We start from the raw sequence: 24735 nt of genomic DNA on the forward strand, positions 1-24735 counted from the left end.
AGATTTAAAATTTCCGTAGCAGAAGACATCAGAGTCTCTGATCGCGTACCTCCTTGACGGTTTAGATACGCCACGGTGGTGGTGTTGTCGGACAGGACTCTGACGTTTTTCCCCCGAAGCTGTGGGAGGAAATGGTATAAGGCGTACTTTACAGCATTTAGTTCTTTGAAGTTAGAGGAGCTGCAGCTTTCCTCTATGCTCCATGATCCCTGGCAATAATCATTCCCCATATGAGCGCCCCATCCATGAGGACTGGCGTCAGTGGTTATGGTATGAGATGGCGTTATTACCCATGGAACCCCACTCATCAAATGGTCTGAGTCTAGCCACCACTCTAAGGAAGTTAAAACCTCCTGAGATAAGGTTATTTTTGCATTTAGATGACCCAATAACCGTTTATCCTCTTGTAAAACTTGATGTTGCAGTGTCCTAGTGTGGTGTTGAGCCCATCTTACTGCAGGTATACAAGAGATTAGAGACCCTAATAATGACATAGCCTGTCTTAGGGATATACGTGGATTGTTTATTGCGGCTAGGACTTTGTGTCTGATCAGTGAAATTTTTACCTGTGGCAGAAGACACTTTTGAGATATAGAGTCTAAATGGAACCCCAAGAACGCTTGACGGGAAAGTGGAGTGAGTCTGGATTTGTCGGTATTGATTATCCAGCCCAGGCCCTGTAGAGAGGAAATTGTGTGAGCTAAACGGTCAGTACATTGAGTAGCTGAATTTCCTATTACCAGAAAATCATCCAGATAGGGCACAATTAAGGTTTCCTTCTGGCGAAGGTAGGCCATCACCTCTAGCATTATCTTGGTGAAGATCCTCGGTGCTGTTGAGAGGCCGAAGGGCAGGGCCACATATTGAAAATGATGAACCTCGTTGTTGATTTTTACCGCCACCCTGAGGAATTTCTGGTATCTGTTATGAATAGGGAGATGATAATATGCATCTTTTAGATCAATGCCCCCCATCATACAATTTGGGAAGAGGAGCTTTATGGTGGATCTAATGGACTCCATTTTAAAGGTATAATTTTCGATAAATAAGTTGAGTTTTTTAAGGTTAATGATTGTCCTGAAAGAACCGTCGGGTTTAGAGATTAGGAATAGGGGAGAGTAGAACCCCCTACCCTCCTGTCCCACCGGAACTTGGACTAGGACCCGTTTTGATAATAGGGTTTGAATTTCAAGCTCTAACGCCTGTTGCTGTATAGGCGAGCTGAAAGATGTTATAATATAAGACTCGTGGGGGACACGAGAGAATTTTAATTTAATTCCATCTCGGATGATATTTAAAACCCACGAGCTAGATGTTATCTTTTCCCATTGAGTGGCGAAAAACTTCAATCTACCCCCAACTGGTATATCCTCAGTATTTGTTATCTTTTGAGGGGTTGGGTCTTCTGAACATGGTACCTCTCTGCTTTTCATCTTTAGCGGTCCATGTTGTAGACCTATCCGTTTGCTTTCTTTTGCCAAACGGTCTCCTTTTGAAGGCTCTCCTATAAAAAGGAATGGAAGAGTCAGGAAAAGCTTTTTTCCTGTCTTTCGCCTTCTTTAGTATGTCATCTAGAGTTTTGCCAAAGAGGAACTCACCCTCACATGGGATGGCGCATATTTTAGATTTTGACTGCGCATCGCCCTTCCAGCTTTTCATCCATAGTGCACGCCTTGCGTTGTTTACCAGACCTGCAGACCTTGCCGCTAACCGAAGGGAGTCCGCGGATGCGTCCGCCATGAAGGCTGCTGCACCCCGTATTAAGGGGATGGCTGCCCGTAATTTCTCTCTTGGGGTTTTATTCTCAATTTGTTGGTCCAATTGATCTATCCATATGAGCATTGATCTGGCTGTGCAAGTGCTTGCTACTGCTGGCTTAAATATTCCCGTAGTTGCCTCCCAGGATCTTTTTAGGGAGGACTCGGCTTTGCGATCTAGAGGATCCGAGAGCAGTCCCGCATCCTCTACAGGCAGAGTTGACTGCTTCGAGGTAGAGGCTACAGCAGCATCAACTTTAGGGACTTTTGTCCATGTGAGAAGCTCGTCGTCACTAAACGGGTATTTTCGTTTTGACGATGAGGGTAAAAAGCTTCTCTGATCTTGCTTTTCCCACTCCCTTTTTATTAACGCTTTCACTGCCGGTATGACCGGAAAGCATCTCCTTTTTCTCTCTGCCAAACCCGCAAACATTATATCTTGCGTGGTTTGTGCTCCTTTTGTCTCTTCACACCCCATAGTGTCTCGTATTGATTTCACTAAATTGTCCACACTTTCCACCGGGAAGCAAGGACGTCCCTCAATTTCAGACGATGAAGATGATGATGATGATGATGACGACAGGGAGGCGTCTGAACACACAACCTGGTCACTGTCTGAATTTGACGAGGGTGTCGGTATTTTGGGTTTGGCTTTATGCGGTTTATCTTGGGATATGGCTCTTAATTCTTCCCTGATAATGGTACGCAAGTCCGTAATGGACATTGCCGCTCCTTGTGTGGTCTCAGATATACAGCCTTGACAGAGTTTTTTGGGGTATGAGTCGGGTAGGGGCTGGCTACATAGAGCACATTCTTTATGTTTTGTTTTTTCACGTTTTTTACCCTGACCCGTGCGCTGATGAGAGAAGGAGGAGGGAGAGAGAGAGAGAGGGGAAATAGCATTAGCTTAATAGGTAGAGTCACTCACACTCACCCAGTGAAGCTGATAATACCGGATCAGAAGCCCGAGATCCTGTCCTGGATCTGATCACCGAACCGCTCTTATGACCGGTGTCTGAAGATCCTTTGCTGGGACGATCTTTGGCAGGGGGTACTTGGTCTCCTGTTTCAGGGTCCATGGCACCTGGGGATGACATCTTACATCGCCGGATAGTAGCGCTCATTTGATTTAAATATGGCGCCTAAGCGTCCTCCCTCTTGCGCATGCGCAAGGACCGCACCTTTCCCCCCGCCGCCGGCCGCAGCTTGGATACTCCGGAAGTTCAAGCTATACTTCCGGGTAATCCTTGGTGGTGGTCGGCGCGTGCGCAGTCCGAGCCCCGGACTCACTTCCGGAACGCTGTCCTCACCTGCTCAGCGAGGATTCCGGCGCCTGCTATTGCCACCTGCTTCGGAAACGATGCCCGGCGGCCTTACCCGGACCAGGTCATCATCCGGGCTTCTGTCAGGCGAGGAGGGAGCCGTCAAACGGATCTCCCCCGACGCTGCCTCTGGACTGCAGCCCCTGCCGTTCTTAAAAGACACCGCACAGGCGGCGTGCATGCCCAGGTATTTTTTCTTCATAGAAATCCTGTCGTTCCTGCAGGAACAGGAAACCTAAACTGAGGAGGAGAGGCGGACCACCCTCTTTTATTTCTCAATAGGTTTCCTGTTCCTGCGGGGCGGATCCCTCTCTCCAGTGGGGTGCTGTCGTGGCGAAGAGTAAAAAACTCATTAGTTATGACACCTGACCTGTTGAGTAGAGAACTGCCTTGTATAACCACCATTTTCTCTTCTTTATACATAATCTATTACACACAAATTGAGGGACAATGGTGGTCACACACTACATATCTATGCTCACCTGCACAGGTGTCAGAAATAGTGAATTCATGAGCCTGTATATGTTTAAGAAAACACACCAAAAACAGGCAGAGATGCTTACCTGTCTGAATAGGCCTCAATACAAATGCACAAGCAGGGTGCAGTGGACCCAAATAAAATAGCAAATGCACAGGTGCAATACCTAATGAAACAGCCAGCCTTCAATCAGGGATTGGCCGTGTGGTACACCAATGCACTAAGATAAAAACTGTATGTGGCGTGTTCACACAAGGAATGCAAGCATCTGGCTCCAGCCTATTAATGACGCCCTATGGCGGGCTGCCCAGTGCTAAAATGCATCCTGTGTGAACAGAGGCCACAGTATACAGAACCATTTGGTCCCAACTGCACCCTGCAAAAAAATATACGTGCAAAACAAAACATATAAATATATGTAAGGTATTGGTTGATATTCTGGCCATAATATGGAAGCTGGCAACCCACGTCAAGGGTCCTTAGTTTTTGCCAGTCCTACACTAACATGAAAAACACCAAAAAAGGAGCAATTCAAGAAAACACACCAAAAACAGGCAGAGATGCTTACCTGTCTGAATAGGCCTCAATACAAATGCACAAGCAGGGTGCAGCGGACCCAAATAAAATAGCAAATGCACAGGTGCAATACCTAATGAAACAGCCAGCCTTCAAACAGGGATTGGCCGTGTGGTACACCAATGCACTAAGATAAAAACTGTATGTGGCGTGTTCACACAAGGAATGACAGCATCTGGCTCCAGCCTATTAATGACGCCCTATGGCGGGCTGCCCAGTGCTAAAATGCATCCTGTGTGAACAGAGGCCACAGTGTACAGAACCATTTGGGCCCAACTGCACCCTGCAAAAAAATATACGTGCAAAACAAAACATATGAATATATGTAAGGTATTGGTTGATACTCTGGCCATAATATGGAAGCTGGCAACCCACGTCAAGGGTCCTTACTTTTTGCCAGTCCTACACTAACATGAAAAACACCAAAAAAGGAACAATTCAAGAAAACACACCAAAAACAGGCAGAGATGCTTACCTGTCTGAACAGGCCTCAATACAAATGCACAAGCAGGGTGCAGCGGACCCAAATAAAATAGCAAATGCACAGGTGCAATACCTAATGAAACAGCCAGCCTTCAATCAGGGATTGGCCGTGTGGTACACCAATGCACTAAGATAAAAACTGTATGTGGCGTGTTTTGTTTTGCACGTATATTTTTTTGCAGGGTGCAGTTGGGCCCAAATGGTTCTGTATACTGTGGCCTCTGTTCACACAGGATGCATTTTAGCACTGGGCAGCCCGCCATAGGGCGTCATTAATAGGCTGGAGCCAGATGCTTGTATTCCCTGTGTGAACACGCCACATACAGTTTTTATCTTAGTGCACTGGTGTACCACACGGCCAATCCCTGATTGAAGGCTGGCTGTTTCATTAGGTATTGCACCTGTGCATTTGCTATTTTATTTGGGTCCGCTGCACCCTGCTTGTGCATTTGTATTGAGGCCTATTCAGACAGGTAAGCATCTCTGCCTGTTTTTGGTGTGTTTTCTTGAATTGTTCCTTTTTTGGTGTTTTTCATGTTAGTGTAGGACTGGCAAAAAGTAAGGACCCTTGACGTGGGTTGCCAGCTTCCATATTATGGCCAGAATATCAACCAATACCTTACATATATTGATATGTTTTGTTTTGCACGTATATTTTTTTGCAGGGTGCAGTTGGGCCCAAATGGTTCTGTATACTGTGGCCTCTGTTCACACAGGATGCATTTTAGCACTGGGCAGCCCGCCATAGGGCGTCATTAATAGGCTGGAGCCAGATGCTTGCATTCCTTGTGTGAACACGCCACATACAGTTTTTATCTTAGTGCATTGGTGTACCACACGGCCAATCCCTGATTGAAGGCTGGCTGTTTCATTAGGTATTGCACCTGTGCATTTGCTATTTTATTTGGGTCCGCTGCACCCTGCTTGTGCATTTGTATTGAGGCCTATTCAGACAGGTAAGCATCTCTGCCTGTTTTTGGTGTGTTTTCTTGAATTGTTCATTTTTTGGTGTTTTTCCTGTATATGTTTATCATGAATTCATTATTTCTGACACCTGACTTGATGAGTATAGATAGTGTGACAGTGATTGTCTCTTCAGTTTGTGTCCAATGGATACAGGAGAAGAGAATCATGATGCAAAGACGTCAACAAGCTTACCAATAAAGCAACATGGCTGCCATTACTAGCAGTATGTGGCCAGTGTTTTATATCAGTATTTGTAAGTAGTGTTGAGCATTCCGATACTGCAAGTATCGGGTATCGGCCGATACTTGCGGTATCGGAATTCCGATACCGAGTTCCGATACTTTTGTGGTATCGGAAATCGGAATTGGAAGTTCCCAGTGTATGGTTCCCAGGGTCTGGAGGAGAGGAGACTCTCCTTCAGGCCCTGGGATCCATATTCATGTAAAAATAAAGAATTAAAATAAAAAATATGGATATACTCACCCGTCCGGGGGCCCCTGGACCTTACCAATTGTAACCGGCAGCCTCCGTTCCTATGAATGAGCAGTTTAAGACCTTTGATGACGTCCCGGCTTGTGATTGGTCGTGTGCCGCTCATGTGACCGCTCACGCGACCAATCACAAGCCGCGATGTCATCGAAGGTCTTAAACTGCTCATTCTTAGGAACGGAGGCTGCCGGTTACAATAGGTAAGGTCCAGGGGCCCCCGGACGGGTGAGTATATCCATATTTTTTATTTTAATTCTTTATTTTTTACATGAATATGGATCCCAGGGCCTGAAGGAGAGTTTCCTCTCCTTCAGACTTTGGGAACCATCCAGGATACCTTCCGATACTTGAGTCCCATTGACTTTTATTGGTATCGGTATCGGAGATATCCGATATTTTTCGGGTATCGGCCGATACTATCCGATACCGATACTTTCAAGTAGCGGAAGGTATCGCTCAACACTATTTGTAAGCCAAAACAAGGAGTGGATCAATTAGAGGTAAATTATGATATTAACATAATAACTAGCACCTCTGCTTTTATCACCCACTCTTGTTTTTGGATTACAAAAACTGATATTAAATACAGATCAAATACTGCCAGCTAGAGGACAGCCTTGGTTTGGAGAGGAAAAAGATAGGAGACACGGTCAACACAACCAAAAGTAAAGTTTATTAATGAGAAATATTATTACCATTGTAGAAAATTACTGGTACAGATGTAATTACAACAGGACATTTACACAACATTGTCCTGCCATGACACACGTCCAATATCTGAATCAAAAAAGGCAGCAAATTGGTCCCACATGTGACCAACGGCTGCAGTTGACCGCAGCGGGTGATGCTGGAAATCGGGCAGTGGGTGTGCAACTGGTTCATCCAGTTCAATGTTGGGTTGCTCCTTAACCATTATATAATTGTGCAGAACCACACAGGCTTTGACCACCTCGTCGACTGTTTCCACTTTTAGATTTATGGCTGATGCAAGAATGCGCCATTTAGCGACCAGAATGCTAAAGGTACACTCTACTGTTCTTCAGGCCCTGGTCAGTCTGTAGTTAAAGATCCCTCTAGTGTGGTTCAAGTCCCGACTGGAATAGGGCTTCAGTAGGTTTTCACACATCTGAAAGGCCTCATCCCTAACCATAACAAATGGCATCGGTGGACCTTGAATGTTGGGGAGAGGTTGTGGCGGGGGAAAATTGAAATTGTTGCCATACACACGGCGGCCCATATCTGAGTTCTTGAAAGTCTGGAAATCGTTGCCACGGCCAAAAGCTCCAATGTCCACGGCGATGAAGTGACAGTTCGCATCAGCTATTGCCATGAGCACAACAGAAAAATATTTTTTGTAATTGAAGTACTCCGATCCTGTTCTGGCTGGTTTGATAATGCGAATGTGCTTTCCATCAAACGCTCCCAAACAGTTTGGGAAATCACACACACTCCAGAATTTTTCAGCAATTTCAAGCCACATGTCCAAGGTGGGTAGGGGTATAAACTCATCCCGGAGTACATTCCACAAAGCCCGGCAGGTGTCCACAACTTTTCCGGACAGGGTGGATATTCCAAGCCGGTATTGGAAGTGGAGGGATGATAAACTCTCTCCGGTTGCAAGAAATCTGGAAGAAAAACAAACACAAAAAACATTACAATCTATTCTTTTTATGGTGTGGTTATGCTAAAGAAAGAAAGGAAAATACCCAAAAAATACATGTCAGAAAACACTAAATTTGGACTGTCATTGGTTTAGATTTTGAACGTACCTTAATGTAACCAGCAGACTTTCCCCCTTTGGAATTGCTCTACGGAGCTGGGTGTCCTGTCGCCGTATGGCTCCTTGGACACGAGAAAGCAAACCCTGGAACGAGTCTTGCGACATCCTTGTGTATTCATGGAATTTTTCCGGGTTGGCATTAAGCTCACCATACAGCGTGTGATAGGCTCCATGGCTCTCACGTAGTTCGATAATGGGGTGCCTCCAAAAACGCCTACGTTGTCTCCTTCTCCATCTTTTGCGATTTCTGTCTTGCTCCCAAGCAAAAGCACAGGCAAGAAACAGCTTGAAGCTGAAATCCAGGTTGAAATAAAAGCTCTCCATGCAAAGATCCATCATGACACAGGATACAGTAGCAAACTGTTAAAATTTCAGTAGCCCTAGGGTCTATATATAGAGAGCCCATAATACACGCCCTCTGTAGTCCCATTGGCGGTGTCTGGTTATCTTGATTTTTCTCTTGTGAAATTTCTCATCATGCGCACCAAAAATGCAAACGTAGGAAAAAACGCGTAAAACGCGGCGTTTTTTTAACCGCATGCGTTGTCGCATGCGGTTAAAAAAACGCAGTGTTTTTACACGTTTATATGCGTTTTTTCCACCACTTGCGGATGCGTTTTAAACGCTGCGGATTTAAACGCTAATGTGAAACTAGCCTAAGTGCAGCAATTAAAAAACAACAAATCTGGTGTTTTTTATTTTTTTAATATTTGTGTATATTTTGATATTTATGGCTTTTACAGATGTAAAATAATTTTTAATAGGTGATAAAGATGATCTCAATTTTTACACTGCAAAACAGGCAGATGCTGGCTGTATAGCGCAGCCAACACTTGCCGTGTATGATTCTTCTGAGCCCAATCCATACTCCTGTATCCAATATGCTCTGTACATATGCATGTCAGGAAGGGGTTAATTTTCCAGTCTACAAAATTGTGTTAGAAATACTTGAGTTGTAAAGGTTTTTTTTATTGTGTCAGACTTATGTGGCAGGTATTTTTTTTTTTCTCCAGTATACTTTCCAATTGTATCTTCCATGTCTGTTTACACCAAGTTTATCTAGTTTTCAGTCAATTCCAATCCTCCACCCACTATTCTAATGAGATATCTCTACAGAAACAGTAAACTGAGAATATCTTTCTGCCCCTTCAGGACTTTCATCTCATTGTGATTACTGCTAGAGATGAGTAAGGTTTTGCAACTAATTTTAAGTCATAGTGCTACCAAAATTGAAAATTAAAATGCCCTCTCTACCCCCAAAAAATGAAAACCATTTAGTTTAAAAACATTTGAAAGTAATTTTTAAGCCTTCAAACATATAAGTATAATTTGTTCCTATAGTTTCTATATAGTTTATACTGCCACACTCCATGCATGTACTTCTAAGGCTACGTTCACATTTGCGGTCTGCGCCGCAGCGTCGGGCGCCGCAGCGTCGCCGCATGCGTCATGCGCCCCTATATTTAACATGGGGGCGCATGGACATGCGTCGCACTTGCGTTTTGCGCCGCATGCGTCCCTGCGGCGCCCGCGTCCGGGCACAGAGGACGCAGCAAGTTGCATTTTTGCTGCGTCAAAAATCAATGAAAAAAAGGACGCATGCGGCGCAAAACGCAGCGTTGTGCATGCGTTTTGCTGCGTTTTTGTTTGCGTTGTGCGTTGCGGCGCCGACGCTGCGGCGCACAACGCAAATGTGAACGTAGCCTAAGGGATTTTACTTTGCCTCTGCTTGCCTGATTTCTTATGGAACCTAAAAAAATGCCATATTCTATTGGATACTGTATTATGCAACTCTATTCTCCAAGAAGCATGACATTCAAGGAAATATATTTGCCAAATGATGTTACATGGAGATACCCATGGTTCTATAGTATCTCCAGGTCAAGCAAAGAAAGTTACTGTTGTGCTTTATGCTGTATTGCACTATTATAGTCCATAACTGCAAGTAGAAAATTAGATGTGTTTCTCTAGAGTACTACCTACATATACATGCAATAGAAAAAATATTTTCTTCTGATATTCTTTAATGTTAATCATGAATGTAAACATAAACATTTTCTTGGCTACTGATCTTCTCAATTATAGCAAGCCATCTGTTACACAAATTATGCTTTAAAAATCCAGATACGATGGACAGAAGCTTAATAATTTCCTGATAAAAGATTCTTGTGTGATATAAACCCAGAGAAGCATGGCGAATATAATTTACCACTCCAGTCTTAAAGTGAAAAGCAAATTGGTTGTGAGTCAGGATTTATTAAATTGATGATATGTCACAATTGCTCTGTTAAGTAGTTGCTAAAACAAGATATTCAAAGCAAATTAATACATTCACAAAAATATTATTCAGGTAATAAAAAATTAAACAGTATTACAACTATATATGATCTGCTACTGACCTACTAAAATAAACATTAGAGTCGCTCTATTGTTACAATAAAGAGCAGTTTTCTCCATAAGTTTCAACATCAGAATATGATTATACGATAATTATTTGCAGGTATGTTAGTGTAATATTTTTCATTAGGGTATTTTCCCATGTTGCATTGGTCCCTAAGGGCCCCTTTCCACTTGCAAGGAAAACGGACGAGAGCAATCCGATAAAAAATCGGATTGCACTCGGACCAATGTTATTCAATAGGTGTCTTTTCATTTGTGATTTTTTTCTCATCCGAAATCGGACTGAGAAAAAAAATCGCAGCATGCTGCGTATTGCTGCGATTCTCGGACGAGACTCGCCAATGCAAGTCAATGAGTGCGAGAAAAAAGCGCACAGCACTCGCACCATGCGTATGACATCCGTTTTTAACGGATTGAAGTGAGAGAATTTAGCACAAAAGAGTGAAATGCTCCCATGACAGGAAGTGACCTACAGGGAAGTGTTGGCAGGCTCCCCTACAGCACATGTCAGGAATCCCTGTTTGTGTCACACCTCTGTAGAGACCGCAGATAAAGAAGGATGCAGGGACAAAGAGGAGTTAGAAAGCAAATAACGTTTTTTTAACTTTCCTTTAACTTCCAACCCAACAAAGAATAACAACAGTTTTCCACGCAGGGAACTTAGGTACACGATCACAATTTCACAGTAAATCCTATCTACTATATAGGCGCCCTGAACTAAACCCGCGAAACACGACAGCGCCTCACTAGTGACCCACTAACAAGAACAAGTCAACCAAGTTCACTTATCAGTGTTGTTTCAACGATGCAGTCCTGATGGAGAAGCTCCGTCAGCGGCGTAGTCCTGATGGTGAAGCTCCGTCAGCGACGTAGTCCTGATGGCGGGGGAAGGAGGTGTCCTCCGTTGACGGGCCCAGGTGTAGATTCGAGTCCAGAATGTCTTTCGCGGTGCTGCGTTACCTCCCACAGGCGGACGTTGATTCGGGGTAACAGTTTCCACGTCCAGAGAGGGGTCTTTTTGAGAAGAATTAGCAGAATAATCGGTATCAGTCACAGCTAAGAAAAACCCAGGAGGGCCCGGAGCACTCTGTGGCAAGATGCTCCCGGGGAGCACGGTAATATTGTCCCTGAGCTGATCAGCGCTACCCCTCTGCCTGGGGGGTCGCTGACGACGAGTGCGCCTCTTTTTGGGGGCTCTGGTAATTGCCCGCAGTGTCTGTTGCACGTTCTCCCCCTGCTTCCAGCAAGTCTCACTGCGGCCTGCACACACACAACAACTGTGCTGCAGTTTCCTCTCCTCAGAGATTTCCCGCACTTCTCTGTCTCTGCTTTCGCGCGTTTTGCTTTTTATCCTCTCCCTGCGTCACTCTGCCTCCTGTCACATGAGCCTGGCTTCCCATGCGCCCCTCAAATCCGTCCCCCGGAACCCCGACTCCCGGCAACCATGGTTCCACCCGTCTGCACAGCTCACCAGGTCCCTGTCCCCTACATTCCCCCACCCTGTATGCTCGCCAGTCCCCGGGCGAGGCCTTCGCACTGACAGGTCGCCCATCTGACTGGTTGTTCCACACTTGGGTCTGTCTAGTGTGTAAGTCAGGACTGTAGCGAGTTGGGGGTCTACCGGCAGTAGAACGTTCAGAACGTCGTGGCTCGGGTCCTGGTGTAGGGGGTGTTGGGGGAATGTCGTCAGCGGAAGGGTGACTGGTCAGGGGTAGTGTAGTAGTCGAGATAGGGGGAGTATTTTGACGCCGTTCTTCTTCTTCATCATCTTCTTCATCCCACCAATGGTTGTTGGGGGACTCAGTCGTAGGTGGCTCTTCCCTGATTGCGGATTCCGGGGTGTCCGAGTCAACAGAGCGACACAACCGGAGCATGTTGCGATGAAGAATGCGAGTACCTGTTCTTCCGGGGGCCTCAGACTGCACTTCATATACAGGTCCATGCGGGTCTATACGGCGAAGCACCCGGGTGTTTTTTCCCAACGATGGTCTAACTTGTTTTGCGGTCTTTGCTCTCGAACGAGTACTCGATCACCTGGCCGGAACTCTGGGGGTTTTGCTGTAGGGGTGCTCCGATGCTCCACTTCCCGAATTCGAGTGTGTACCAGTCGGTGTAAGGTCTGCAGCCGTTGCCGATGATCATGCACCCACGAAGCCATCCCTGTTCGGGGGCCTTCTTCCTCCGAAGACAGTTCCAGATCTGACATGCCTTTTCCTGGGCGCCCAAAGACCACTTCATACGGGGTGCGTCCTGTGACTTGATGAACTCTATTGTTGTAGACCCACACTAGGTCAGACACATACTCCGGCCAGCGGGCCTTCTGATCTTGTTCTAGCGCACGCAGCATTTGAAGCAAAGTCCGGTTAAACCGCTCACAAGCCCCATTTCCCTGGGGGTGATACGGTGTGGTGCGTGACTTATCAATGCCGTAGAGGCGATGCAGCTCTTCCATGACTTTGCCCAAGAAACAGGCGCCTTGATCCGAATGTATTCGCCTCGGACAGCCGTAAACTTGAATAAAGTTCTTACAGATAGCGCTCGCCGCCGACTCAGCTGTCTGATCACGGGTAGGGGTGACTACCGCGAATTTTGAAAAATGATCTACCATAATGAGGCAGTGTTCGTAGCCTTGATGCGCTGCTCCAATGGTAATGTAGTCTATCATTAATACTTCAAAAGGGGCAGACGTCGTGATGCTCTGCACAGGCGCCCTTTCCTCCGGTGACTTGGTTAGCTCACATTGTCGACATTGTCTACAGGCAGTTTGTACTTCCGCAAGCAGCCGAGGATGATAGAACCGAGTTTGCAGCCACTTAAACGTCCTCTTCACTCCGAAGTGTGCCCCGGACTCATGAGCTTCTTTAGCAACTGCGGCCACCACGGGCCCTGGTAAGACCATCTGCCAGGTCGGCTCGGAATCTGCCTGAGCCATGGTTAAGTGGCATAAGAGCCCGTCCTGAAGAGTTAGGCGCTCCCACTGCCGCAGAAGAAGGTTCAGGTCTGACGGGAGAGTTTGTCCAGGGGTTCTCATGGGCAATAGACCATTCGTTATCCACTGTCGCAATGGAGCTAGTTCCTGGTCTTCCTGTTGCAGCCGTATCCATTCGTCCCGACTCTGAACCAACAGTCCTGTAGCCGTTCCGTTCCCGGTCTGTTCCCGGCTCACAGCCGTCCGAGCAGCGCCCCCGATGGCGTAGGGGATTTCTTCTCCCTCCAGCTCCTCATCTCGGTTAGTTCTCGGGGGGTTCTTCCGCAGACGAGAACGCGTCAGCATGAACATTCTCCGCTCCTCGCTTGTAGAGGATACGGTATCTGTACTTGGCCATCCGGGCTACCCAGCGCTGTTCCAGGGCACCCAATTTTGCATTTTCCAGATGTGCCAATGGGTTGTTATCCGTGCGTATCAGCACCTCGGAACCGGCCAGGTACTCAGCGAACCGCTCCGTCATAGCCCACACCACGGCCAGCAGCTCCACCTTGAAAGAACTATAATTGTCCGGGTTCAACTCAGAGTCATGAAGAGACCGACTCGCATAGGCGATCACTCTCTCCCGCCCATCCTGAACCTGAGACAACACAGCCCCCAATCCCTGAGAGCTGCCGTTGGTGTGTAGGATGAACGGTTGCGAAAAGTCCGCATAAGCCAACACCGGCGGCTCCATGAGAGCTGTCTTCAAGTCCCGGAACGCTGCTTCTTGTGGCTCCTGCCATTGTATCTTCTTTCCCCGTTCCTTGGGGGAGCTTCCTTTCAGCAGGACTTGTAGATTGTGAGAACGGCGAGCAAAGTTCTTCTCGAAGCGCCGGTAGTACCCAGCGAGGCCCAAGAACGCCCGTACATCCTTGGCGGTCTCCGGTGTGGGCCACTCCTGGATTGCGGCAATCTTCTCCTGCGATGGCCGGACCCCTTCGGCGGACACCACATGCCCCAGGTACTCGATCTGTTCCCGGAACAAGTGACACTTCTGGGGCTTCACCTTAAGCCCGTATTTCAGCAACCGGTCTAGTACCTGCTCCAGTCGGCACAGATGTTCCTCGAATGTTGGAGCATAGATGATGATGTCATCCAGATAAATGAGAGTGGCCTCGAAGTTCAAATCCCCCAGACACCGCTCCATTAATCGTTGGAAGGTGCCTGGAGCGTTGGCCAGCCCAAACGGCATTCGATTGAACTCGAATAGTCCCATGGGAAGGATAAACGCTGTCTTAGGGCGATCTGCTTCTGTCATCGGGACCTGCCAGTATCTGCTGGCTAGGTCTAAGGTGGAAAAATATTTGGCCCGACCCAGCACGGAGAGAGACTCCTCGATACGGGGAAGTGGATAAGAGTCTCGGACGGTGCATGCATTTAGCTTACGATAGTCCACACAGAACCGGAGCGTGCCGTCCTTTTTCCGCACCAGCACGATCGGGGCAGCCCATGGGCTCTGACTCTCGCGGATCACTCCCTTTTGTAGCATCTGGCCTAACAACGTCTTTACTTCCTGGTACATCTGCGGGGGAATCTGTCTGTACCGCTCCCTGATGGGCACTGTATCTCCGGTCGGAATTCCATGTTCGATGGCCGTGGTACAGCCAAAATCATCTTCATGTTGTGCGAACACTTTAGCATAATGTCCAAGGAGTCTCTGCACTTGTGAGATCTGTGATGGATCCAGGCCCGACAATTCCGTCCGCATGTGCTCCAGAATAGTTTGACCCTTTCGAAACGCTATTGGCTCAGGATCCTGCGTAGACCGGACACTGACCATCCAGGGATCAGGGGAATCCACCGTTAACTGCAAAGTATCTGGAGGGGGCATCACTTCTAAAGGTCGTAACACTTTGGCCATCTCACTTCGGACCCGTAGCACGACATCGTGTTTGTCCACATTCACACATCGCACTGGTACGGCTCCATTTTTAACAGTAGCCAGGGATCAGGCCACCAGCAGTCCTGTGGGCAAAGGGGATGTAAAGGTGGGCTCAATCTGTACTTGTACTCCTTCTAGAGGGATGCGAGCTCGTATGGGCAGGGATATAACAGTCTGTCCTGGGGGGAACGTCACCTTTGCTGTCGGGGAAGTAATTACTCTCCCTAGTATGTCTCCCTCCTGACAGGTCTCTTGTACTCGGACTTCCCTCACTAACTGTCTGAACACGGAGCCCTGAGGTGTACTGGTCCCCCACTGATTGAGTGTCTCTTGCGTAGTCTCCCCTAACAGAAAACTGCCAAAATCTTTCAATACGTTCATCCCCAAGGTCACAGTATGTTGTGGGCCGGGATCTCCCCGTGTTAACACAACCCCCCGGCGGCCCAGGTCCTTCCCACATAAAGATATTTGCATCCAGGTGACCCCTTCCACTGGGATGGGCAGCTGATTGGCGGCCTGTAACCGAATTACGGGACCCCATTGGGGTCTGACTGTCAAAGGAAAGTGTTTTCTAAAATAAGCCTCGGGCATAGTCGTGACTTGGGACCCGGTGTCCACCAGACAACGGACAGCCCGCCCTTCAAACTCTGCCCAAACCAGGGGGCAGCTGGCAACCAAATTTCCGGGACTTTCACCACCCATCCGCGGGGACTCTGGCTCCGAGCGTCGTCCCCTTAGCTCGGAGCCCTCTAGTTTAACGCCTGACGGGACGAGGCCCTCCCTCTCCGGGGGCACTCCCGTGCGAAATGTCCTGTCTCCTCGCAACCATAGCAAGCACCGGGGACCGGATAATATCCTGGACGAGCGCCACGAGCTGGACTCCCAGACCCTTGCCCCCGGGGTAGCTCCCTTGAGCTTCGCGCATTCTTTTTAACTTCAGCCAGTTCGTCCCTGATTTGTTTGAGCTCCTGCCGCATCTCCTGAACCCACGACGGCTCACCCCCTCCTGGTGCAGCGGTCTGGATAACCCGAGTCTCTCCTGTCAGGACCGTCACCCCCCTCTCTTGCTCCCGGGTGCGGGCTTCATTGCCTATGTCGGAGAAAGTCAGGCGCGGGTCGACCCGCACTCGTTCACGTAGAGCCTGTTTGGTCAACTCATCTCGCAGTCCCGTCACCAGTTGGTCGCGCAGGGTCACGTCAACATGTCCCATCCCCATACCATCTTTCCGCACGATTGCAATGTTTAGCTCTTGCAGAGCATTCATGTACTGAGTGACAGTCTCGCCTTCTTTTTGTCGCCGTCCAAACAACCGGGCCCGCAGCTCTCCCACGTCGGTGGGATCCCCGTGCGTCCCTTCTAACACATTTAACACCCCGGTAAAAGTATTCCGCTCTGTGGGGGGTCTCAACATCACTGAATCTTGGGCCTCTCCGTCTAAGGCCATAATGGCCACCTCTGCTTCCAGGGCCGGGGTCATAGGATGCATCCTCAGCAGCCCCCGCATCCTTTCAGTCCAACTCCACAACAACATGTTGCTCCCATTAAATTGGGCAGGTTATTCAACATGGCACCCAATGAGAGAGAGGCTCTCGGGCCAGCCCCATCCTCCGTATCTTCTGGCTCCCTCTTTGGATCCTGCATCCTGCCGACTACGCCAAATGTAGAGACCGCAGATAAAGAAGGATGCAGGGACAAAGAGGAGTCAGAAAGCAAATAACGTTTTTTTAACTTTCCTTTAACTTCCAACCCAACAAAGAATAACAACAGTTTTCCACGCAGGGAACTTAGGTACACGATCACAATTTCACAGTAAATCCTATCTACTATATAGGCGCCCTGAACTAAACCCGCGAAACACGACAGCGCCTCACTAGTGACCCACTAACAGGAACAAGTCAACCAAGTTCACTTATCAGTGTTGTTTCAACGATGCAGTCCTGATGGTGAAGCTCCATCAGCGGCGTAGTCCTGATGGTGAAGCTCCGTCAGCGACGTAGTCCTGATGGCGGGGAAAGGAGGTGTCCTCCGTTGATGGGCCCAGGTGTAGATTCGAGTCCAGAATGTCTTTCGCGGTGCTGCGTTACCTCCCACAGGCGGACGTTGATTCGGGGTAACAGTTTCCACGTCCAGAGAGGGGTATTTTTGAGAAGAATTAGCAGAATAATCGGTATCAGTCACAGCTAAGAAAAACCCAGGAGGGCCCGGAGCACTCTGTGGCAAGATGCTCCCGGGGAGCATGGTAATATTGTCCCTGAGCTGATCAGCGCTACCCCTCTGCCTGGGGGGTCGCTGACGACAAGTGCGCCTCTTTTTGGGGGCTCTGGTAATTGCCCGCAGTGTCTGTTGCACGTTCTCCCCCTGCTTCCAGCAAGTCTCACTGCGGCCTGCACACACACAACAACTGCGCTGCAGTTTCCTCTCCTCAGAGATTTCCCGCGCTTCTCTGTCTCTGCTTTCGCGCGTTTTGCTTTTTATCCTCTCCTCTCCCTGCGTCACTCTGCCTCCTGTCACATGAGCCTGGCTTCCCATGCGCCCCTCAAATCCGTCCCCCGGAACCCCGACTCCCGGCAACCATGGTTCCACCCGTCTGCACAGCTCACCAGGTCCCTGTCCCCTACACCTCCACGGAGTGTAAATTTGTCCTCTGTTTGCCATGTCTTACGTAATTAACGTGGAGACGCTCTTGGTGTTAGTCCAGGAGCGCTGTCATGAATCCCCAATGGCTAGGGATAGCACAGGACAAGCAAAGTATAACAAATATCGGACGAGCTCTAGGGTGATGGAACCTGGGCTGACCGCTGCCCTACGCCTGACAAACGCAACTAGAGATAGCCAGGGAGCGTTCCTACGTTGGTTCTAGACGCCACGCACCAGCCTAAGAGCTAACTAGTACTGCAGAGAAAACAAGACCTCACTTGCCTCCAGAGGAATTAACCCCAAAGGTATAGTTGCCCCCCACATGTATTGACGGTGAAATGAGAGGAAGGCACACACATAGAGATGATGTATATAGCTTTAGCAAATAGAGGCCCGCTGAAAACTAGAAAGCAGAATGATACAAAAGGGGACTGAGCGGTCAGCAAAAAACCCTAATCAAAAAAACCATCCTGAGATTACAAGAACCCATGTGCCAACTCATGGCACATGGGGAGAACCTCAGTCCACTAGAGCAACCAGCTAGCATAGAGACATTCTAAGCAAGCTGGACCAAAAACCAAACAACTGAAAATCAGCACTTAGCTTATCCTGAAAGATCTGGGAGCAGGTAGGCAGGAACCAAACAGAGCACATCTGAACACATTGATAGCCGGCAAGGGAAATGACAGAAAGGCCAGGTAAAATAGGAAACACCCAGCCTCTGATGGACAGGTGGAAACCAAAGGCCGCAACCCACCAAAGTCACCCAGTACCAGCAGTAACCACCAGAGGGAGCCCACCAACAGAATCCACAACAGTACTCCCCCCTTGAGGAGGGGTCACCGAACCCTCACGAGAACCCCCAGGGCGATCAGGGTGAGCTCTATGGAAGGCGTGGACCAAATCAGTCGCGTGAACATCGGAGGCGACCACCCAGGAATTATCCTCCTGACCATAACCCTTCCACTTAACCAAATACTGGAGTTTGCGTCTGGAAACACGAGAATCCAAGATCTTTTCAACAACATACTCCAATTCTCCCTCCACCAGCACCGGAGCAGGAGGCTCGACCGAAGGAACAACGGGCACCTCATACCTCCGCAACAACGACCGATGGAACACATTATGAATAGCAAACGATGCTGGGAGATCCAAACGAAAAGATACAGGGTTAAGAATCTCCGAGATCCTATAAGGACCGATGAACCGAGGCTTGAACTTAGGAGAAGAGACCTTCATAGGGACAAAACGAGAAGACAACCACACCAAGTCCCCAACAAGAAGTCGGGGACCCACGCGGCGACGGCGATTAGCAAACTGCTGAGTCTTCTCCTGAGATAACTTCAAATTGTCCACCACCTGATTCCAAATCTGATGTAGCCTGTCCACCACCACGTCCACTCCAGGACAATCCGAAGATTCCCCCTGACCAGAGGAAAAACGAGGATGAAACCCCGAATTACAAAAAAAAGGAGAGACCAACGTGGCAGAACTAGCCCGATTATTAAGAGCAAATTCGGCCAGTGGCAAAAAAGCAACCCAGTCATCCTGATCAGCAGAAACAAAACACCTCAAATAAGTTTCCAAGGTCTGATTAGTTCGCTCCGTCTGGCCATTCGTCTGAGGATGGAATGCAGACGAGAAAGACAAATCAATGCCCATCTTGGCACAAAACGTCCGCCAAAATCTAGACACAAACTGGGATCCCCTGTCAGAAACGATATTCTCCGGAATCCCATGCAAACGAACCACGTTCTGAAAAAACAAAGGAACCAACTCAGAGGAGGAGGGTAACTTAGGCAAGGGCACCAAATGAACCATCTTAGAAAAGCGGTCACACACAACCCAGATAACGGACATTTTCTGTGAAACCGGGAGATCAGAAATAAAATCCATGGAAATGTGCGTCCAAGGCCTCTTCGGGATGGGCAAAGATAACAACAACCCACTAGCCCGTGAACAGCAAGGCTTAGCTCGAGCACACACTTCACAAGACTGCACAAAGGTACGCACATCCCTAGACAAGGAAGGCCACCAAAAAGACCTGGCCACCAAATCTCTTGTACCAAATATTCCAGGATGACCAGCCAACACAGAAGAATGGACCTCGGAGATGACTCTACTGGTCCAATCATCCGGAACAAACAGTCATTCTGGTGGACATCGATCCGGTTTATCCACCTGAAACTCCTGCAATGCGCGTCGCAAGTCTGGGGATACAGCGGACAATATTACCCCATCCCTAAGGATACTAGCAGGCCCAGTGTCTCCAGGAGAATCAGGCACAAAACTCCTGGAAAGAGCATCTGCCTTCACATTCTTTGAACCTGGCAGGTATGAAACCACGAAATTGAAACGAGAAAAAAATAATGACCAACGAGCCTGTCTAGGATTCAAACGCCTGGCAGACTCAAGGTAAATGAGATTCTTGTGATCAGTCAAGACCACCACGCGATGTTTAGCACCCTCAAGCCAATGACGCCACTCCTCAAATGCCCACTTCATGGCCAAAAGCTCCCGATTACCCACATCATAATTGCGCTCGGCGGGCGAGAATTTTCTAGAGAAGAAAGCACATGGCTTCGTCACCGAGCCATTAGAACTTCTCTGTGACAAAACCGCCCCCGCTCCAATCTCGGAAGCATCAACCTCCACATGAAAAGGAAGTGAAACATCTGGTTGACACAACACAGGAGCAGAAGAAAACCGGCGCTTAAGTTCCCGAAAGGCCTCCACGGCCGCAGGAGACCAATCAGCAACATCAGCACCCTTTTTAGTCAAATCAGTCAAAGGTTTAACAATACTGGAAAAATTAGCAATGAACCGACGATAAAAATTAGCAAACCCCAAGAACTTCTGAAGGCTCTTAACAGATGTAGGTTGTGTCCAGTCACAAATAGCCTGAACCTTAACGGGATCCATCTCAATAGTAGAAGGAGAAAAAATGTACCCCAAAAAAGAAATCTTCTGGACTCCGAAGAGACACTTTGAGCCCTTCACAAACAGAGAATTGGCCCGCAAAACCTGAAACACCTTCCTGACCTGTAGAACATGAGACTCCCAGTCATCAGAAAACACCAAAATATCATCCAAATACACAATCATAAACTTATCCAGATATTCACGGAAAATATTGTGCATAAAGGACTGAAAGACTGACGGAGCATTGGAGAGTCCAAAAGGCATTACCAAATACTCAAAATGGCCCTCAGGCGTATTAAATGCGGTTTTCCACTCATCACCCCGTTTTATCCGCACCAGATTATACGCACCACGAAGATCTATTTTAGTGAACCACCTAGCCCCCTTAATGCGAGCAAACAAATCAGTAAATAATGGCAATGGATACTGGTATTTGACTGTAATCTTATTCAGAAGGCGATAATCTATACAAGGCCTCAGGGAACCATCTTTTTTTGCCACGAAAAAAAAACCTGCTCCCAGAGGGGACGAAGATGGACGAATATGTCCCTTTTCCAAGGACTCCTTAATATAATTCCGCATAGCAGTATGCTCTGGCAGTGACAGATTAAATAAACGACCCTTAGGGAACTTACTGCCAGGAATCAATTCTATAGCACAGTCACACTCTCTATGAGGAGGGAGCGAATTGAGCTTAGGCTCCTCAAAAACATCCTTATAATCTGACAAAAACGCAGGGATCTCCGAAGGAGTCGATGAAGCGATAGAAATCGGAGGTGCATCATCATGAACCCCCTGACATCCCCAGCTTAGCACAGACATTGTTTTCCAGTCCAGGACAGGATTATGAGTTTGTAACCATGGCAGACCAAGCACTAGTACATCATGTAAATTATACAGTACAAGGAAGCGAATCACCTCCTGATGAACAGGAGTCATGCGCATGGTCACTTGTGTCCAATACTGCGGTTTATTCATAGCCAATGGTGTAGAATCAATTCCCTTCAGAGGAATAGGAACTTCCAGAGGCTCTAGACTAAAACCGCAGCGTTTAGCAAATGACCAATCCATAAGACTCAGGGCAGCGCCTGAATCCACATAGGCATCGACGGAAATGGAAGACAGTGAAAAAATCAGAGTCACAGACAAAATGAACTTAGACTGCAGAGTATCAATGGCAAAAGATTTATCAACCCTTTTTGTGCGTTTAGAGCATGCTGATATAACATGAGCTGAATCACCACAATAAAAACACAAACCATTTTTCCGCCTATAATTTTGCCGTTCACTTCTGGACTGAATTCTATCACATTGCATAGTCTCAGGTGCCTGTTCAGAAGACACCGCCAACTGGTGCACGGGTTTGCGCTCCCGTAAACGCCGATCAATCTGAATGGCCATAGCCATAGACTCATTCAGACCTGTAGGCGCAGTGAACCCCACCATAACATCCTTAATGGCCTCAGAAAGACCATTTCTGAAGTATGCAGCCAGGGCGCACTCATTCCTCTGAGTAAGCACCGACCATTTCCGAAATTTCTGACAATATATTTCCGCTTCATCATGCCCCTGAGAGAGGGCTAATAAAGCCTTTTCAGCCTGAATCTCTAGGTTAGGTTCCTCATAGAGCAATCCCAATGCCAGAAAAAACGCATCCACACTGAGCAACGCAGGATCCCCTGGTGCCAATGCAAATGCCCAATTCTGAGGGTCGCCCCGTAGGAACGATATAACAATCTTGACCTGTTGAGCAGGGTCTCCAGAGGAGCGAGATTTCAAAGAGAGAAACAATTTACAATTGTTCCTGAAATTCAGGAAGGTAGATCTATCTCCAGAAAAGAACTCTGGAATAGGAATTCTAGGTTCAGACATGGGAGTGTGAACAACGAAATCCTGTATGTTTTGAACCTTTGCCGCGAGATTACTCAGGCTGGAAGCCAAACTCTGGACATCCATGATAAACAGCTAAGATCAGAGCCATTCAAGGGTTAAGAGGAGGTAAGAAGCAGCTAGACAGCAATTAAGGGCTAGGCAGCAAAACTCTGAAGGAAAAAAAAAAAAAATTTTCCTTGAACACTTCTTTTCCTCCTGCTTCAGCCCAAACAATTAACACTTTGTGGGCCGGCTATACTGTCATGAATCCCCAATGGCTAGGGATAGCACAGGACAAGCAAAGTATAACAAATATCGGACGAGCTCTAGGGTGATGGAACCTGGGCTGACCGCTGCCCTACGCCTGACAAACGCAACTAGAGATAGCCAGGGAGCGTTCCTACGTTGGTTCTAGACGCCACGCACCAGCCTAAGAGCTAACTAGTACTGCAGAGAAAACAAGACCTCACTTGCCTCCAGAGGAATTAACCCCAAAGGTATAGTTGCCCCCCACATGTATTGACGGTGAAATGAGAGGAAGGCACACACATAGAGATGATGTATATAGCTTTAGCAAATAGAGGCTCGCTGAAAACTAGAAAGCAGAATGATACAAAAGGGGACTGAGCGGTCAGCAAAAAACCCTAATCAAAAAAACCATCCTGAGATTACAAGAACCCATGTGCCAACTCATGGCACATGGGGAGAACCTAAGTCCACTAGAGCAACCAGCTAGCATAGAGACATTCTAAGCAAGCTGGACCAAAAACCAAACAACTGAAAATCAGCACTTAGCTTATCCTGAAAGATCTGGGAGCAGGTAGGCAGGAACCAAACAGAGCACATCTGAACACATTGATAGCCGGCAAGGGAAATGACAGAAAGGCCAGGTAAAATAGGAAACACCCAGCCTCTGATGGACAGGTGGAAACCAAAGGCCGCAACCCACCAAAGTCACCCAGTACCAGCAGTAACCACCAGAGGGAGCCCACCAACAGAATCCACAACAGAGCGCCCAGAACTTTGGGATCCCCAAGATTCAAAATATCACAACCGCCTTGTCAAGGACGCCTCCTGGACTTATATTTGCCGACAATTATTTCCCAATTATGCAGAGAGCACCCCAGATGTCCAAATGAGGCTGAGTAAGTAAAATGTTAATATCTCTCTCTATATATATTATATACAGTATATATATATGTGTGTGTGAATTATTAAACTATAATCTATATATATAATTGTCTAAGGGTTTTTCCGTCTGTCTGTCTGTCTGTCTGTCTGTCCTGGAAATCCCGCGTCTCTGATTGGTCGAGGCCGCCAGGCACAGTATCGACGTAGATGTCATCATGGTTGCCATGGCGACGATGATGTCATAAAGGTTGCCTCGACCAATCAGCGACGGGCACAGTCTGCCGCGAATTCTGGAATCATCATTGTCCATATACTGCAGGGACATGCATATTCTAGAATACCCGATGCGTTAGAATCGGGCCACCGTCTAGTTTCTTTATAAACAGGCAGCACTCCATGTCCTTAAGTTGATATGCAGGTGTTTATTGTGCCCACATCTCTGTGCAACGTTTCGGCTCTGACTGAGCCTTTCTCAAGCTTGAGAATGGCTCAGTCAGAGCCGAAACGTTGCACGGAGATGTGGGCACAATAAATACCTGCATATCAACTTAAGGACATGGAGTGCTGCCTGTTTTTGTGGTTCTGATATATATATATATATATATATATATATATATATATATATATATATATATATATATATATATGTGTGTATATATATATATATATATAATAGATGTTTGTCCAATTCTAACGCATAAGGTATTCTAGAATGTATAGGTAGTATATAGCACAGGTCACGTACTAGATTGCATAGCCACGTAGTATATAACAGAGCCCATGTATTATATAGCCCATCCACGTATTATTTTTCAATGTTGCAACGATATTATTGTATTATTATATTATTATATTATTGTATTATTGATATCATTATATACTCACCCTCCGGCGTCCTGTGGATCCAAGGCAGGTGTTTACCATTGTACGTTGCGACGCGGTGGTCTGAAGAAAGCACTGTCGTCTCGAGAGATGATGACGTGCGTCCTCGCAAGACCGCTACGTCATAATCTTGCAAGATCGCAATGCATGGTCCTGAGCCTCCCCAACAGCGCTAACGTTGTTGGAGGG

Source organism: Ranitomeya variabilis, chromosome 2 (genome assembly GCF_051348905.1).
Source record: "Ranitomeya variabilis isolate aRanVar5 chromosome 2, aRanVar5.hap1, whole genome shotgun sequence".
NCBI classification, from domain to species: Eukaryota; Metazoa; Chordata; class Amphibia; order Anura; family Dendrobatidae; genus Ranitomeya; species Ranitomeya variabilis.